The 3,628-nt window shown below is 35.0% G+C and overlaps 1 non-coding gene across 1 annotated transcript; it reads left to right on the forward strand.

The window, feature by feature from the left end:
• Positions 1–1,523: 1,523 nt before the first annotated feature.
• Positions 1,524–1,630, forward strand: LOC130026245 (U6 spliceosomal RNA). The gene has a single exon (XR_008792856.1). It is a non-coding gene; the product is annotated as a U6 spliceosomal RNA (small nuclear RNA).
• The last annotated feature ends 1,998 nt before the right edge of the window (positions 1,631–3,628 follow it).

Here is a 3,628-nt window from a genome sequence, read left to right on the forward strand (position 1 = left end):
GACATAAAAACACAGCCTATCGCTTTTAGAAGTGTTAATGAATGCCCCATGGATTTTTTTTTTAATTGCAGGAGAACAGGCAAGGAAATGTCTCCATAAAACTGTCGCTTCTCTGGGGAAAGTGTTAATGGTATGTAAATTAAAATCTGAAAGTCTCCTTAACTGAAATCAGTAACACTAAGAGTTGTGCATGGAGAACACACAGCACCGCAGCCCTGAGAACAGTGATCACTATACATAGCCTGCCCCTGGCCACTTCAGGGATTGCTCTACTTTCATGTTACAATTTAAGCAAAGAGTTTTAATCCGCTTCAAAGCGATTTTCCCTGGTTGCAAATCTGGCAGAGTGGGAAGGGAGTGGAAGACAAACTGGTCTCTGGTCCTGAGAAAAGCTGATCAAGTCTAAAGAATTCTTGAGAAATGTCAATAATTGCATGTGAACCTCCTGAGAAAATCTTTGGTCAATGGGATCATTACACCAGTGGGGTATTTTTTTATTTATTTAAAATAAAATGTGGGTGGGGAGAGAAACTTGATTATACATTTAAAAACATAAACTAAGCAGTATCCATAGTCTTTTGTATTATTTAAATGTCAAAAGTAGTTATTTTCATTCTTTTTATCATTTTTCTCTCCAATTTTGGATAAAAATGTTTTAACCATATTCCCTTTTACATAGCATAGCTAGAAGGACTCATTTGTCACACTGAGTCTAATATTTACAAATTGGGGGTTGATATGAGTTCAAAGAAATTCTGAGCCTTCCAACCTGCAAAAAATGTATTGTTAAAAATGATCAAAAACATTAGTATATATAATTGTTATGTAATTATATACCTATATCATATGAGATAGATATATATATACATAATAGATAATGCTTTGATGATACAGCAGAGCAGAATTGCCTCAACGAAACTTTGACATAAAGATTATCTGGAGCTGGTGTGTGTGTATTTTCTTATTTTTAAGGAGGTTTATGTTGCTTTTGTTTGTTTGTTTTAAGATTTTATTATTGAATCACTGTGATATAGGTCTTTAAAAGCTGTGCGTGATTAGGTTTCAGTCACACAATGTTCCAACACCCATCGCTCCCCCAATGTTTCCCAGCACCAGTGTCCCCAGTTTCCTTTTTTTCTCTTTGTTTTTTGCCACTCTTTCACTACAGAATGGTACAGTCAAGAAAAGAGAAAATTATTTTTCCTCTCTTGTTAGTAAACTATTATATTAACATTTGTAATCACTTAACATAGATTAATTCATTGATATAGTAAAATTATATAGTATCTATAATACTTTCATTAATATAGTATATGAAGTATATAATTTACACTTAAATATACTAAGTACATTTATTTATTAACTAATAAAATACTTTGCATAAATAATTACTATTTTGCTATCATTATCAGTGTATCAGTTAGTATACCAGAGAAATTTTAAGAAGAATAAGAATACTTTCCATGAAGAAATAAAAAATCAACAGTCAAGTTTGTTTGTTTTTTTTAAAAAAAAAAAAACTAGTGCTCACTTGGGCAGCACATATACTAAAATTGGAATGATACAGAGAAGATTAGCATGGCCCCTGTGCAAGGATGACATGCAAATTCGTGTAGCGGTCCATATGTTTTGGGTACTTGATCATTGTATAACTGAAACCCAAGCACAAAAATTTGTAAGTCTACAACTGTACCTCATGGTGTTTCACTAATAAAAATTAAAAAAAAAAACACTAAAACTGACCCCCCCATAAACAACTACTTCACTTTCTGGGAGTAACTGCGTCCACTTCCCAGAATACATCACAGTTCACAAAGTCATGCAATACAGACCCCGTGCCCAAGTGCTGGAAGCTCTAGAACTGTAGGAGAAATCAGATAATAATAACTGACCTCAAGGAGCCATCAAGGGAGGACCCACAACATGCAACTGAGCACAGAAACAATCTCAACATCATCTGTCTAGTATTTCACTTTCAGTTCTGCTTCCAACATCTACCCCAAATCAATCTACTCTCTTCTCCACCTTAGTATACAACACTACAGGGAGTAAGGCTGTCAATCCTGGTCTAATCCCTGAAAAAGCATATGGTCCCCCAAGCACCACAGGAGCGATGCCTGAGCAAAGAGACAGGATTAGCCTCTGGGTACCACTGATATGACCCAACAAACCAACCTCTCCCTCAAAAGAGAAAGAAAATGCCAGGTGGTAGAGAAAAGAAGTAACTGTTTACCTAAAAATCTAGGAGGCAATTCAAAAGAAAGGTAATTTATTTGAGATGAAAGAATTGTATATCTGAAAATAGATTCAGGTAGGAAACCTAGATTGGTAACACCAGGAGGAATAGTCAGGAGGTTTTGTGGAGTGAAAAGAGGAAGGGAAAGTAAGAAGTTAAAGAAAAGTGTTTAGCAGGATTAGACTCTTAGCTGTACATATTTGGTTTCTGATTCTCTAGGAAGGATGAGGAGGGAACTGACAGGGTCCATCCTTAGGCTATAAGTCCTAATCATCAGGTCTCAAACTGCCATGTTCCTGATGGCTTCTTAAAGCAATTGCTTTTGGCCTAGTCCAAAGGTCTACTGGTTTTTAACTCAAAGGAGACAAGTAAAATGTAATTGCTCTGTAATGGCTCCCAGACTCCGTTTTAAAATGGCTTCACAGATGTCAACTTTTCACAACTTATTTAAAAATCTTCCTCAACTATAAAAACTTTCATTTTGAATTATGCTTGAAAACTAATCATTACCTGGCAGGTTGCTTTCTTTCAAACTAGTGAAGCAGTTTTCAGCTGAGTTCCACTCAGTAATTTGCATTATAAGATCTGGAATACAAGGATGAAAAAGCAAGCAAATGCGCCCTAAATTCTTATTATATTTCTTTGCCAACCACTAAATGATGTACATTTAATTTGTATACTTTAATTTATGGATTAAGTTTATGAATTAAACATTGACCAACCAAAATGACCACTAAGAGTTATTATTATTATCATCACTACACATTCTTTTATTTTCTTTTTATTAAAAAAATAAAATTAAAAAATCCTTTAAAAACCAGGTTAGAAAGATAGTACAGTGTGCTAAGAAGGCACTTGCCTTGCACATGACTGACTCCTATTCAATCTATGGCACTGCTCATGGTCCCTCAAGCATCACCAGAAATGATCCCTGAAGCCAAAACCAGTAGTAAAGTATAAGCATACCCAGATATGGCCCCAGCCCACCAAAATAAAAAATAATTTTTTAAATTTAAAAGCCCTCACTTGAACCCACTTCTTTCCACATGTTATAATATGTCTTGCCGGTCTCTGTAGTCAAGTCTTTCAAAGACCGCTGAAGTCCATGTCAGGCTGGTTTTTGTCTGCACCATCCCTCAGAAACTGCTCTTAGTTATTCGGATAAAATTGATCAAGTCCTTAAAAAGAGTTGATCAAGTCCTTAAAAAGAGTCAAAAGATCAAATCTCATCAAAGAGGAAAAGGGTACTCTGACTTAGTCTATATATATTAAAGAAATGGAATTGTGCCCTTGAAAGCTTTCTGACAAATGTAACCCTTGCTCTAAGTATTTTCTGTAATAAATTCTACCCAACCGTCAAAAGAGAAATAGTATTAATTCTACAACTTGGTA

This window comes from Sorex fumeus, unplaced genomic scaffold (genome assembly GCF_029834395.1).
Source record: "Sorex fumeus unplaced genomic scaffold, SorFum_2.1 ptg000033l, whole genome shotgun sequence".
In the NCBI taxonomy this organism is placed as follows: Eukaryota; Metazoa; Chordata; class Mammalia; order Eulipotyphla; family Soricidae; genus Sorex; species Sorex fumeus.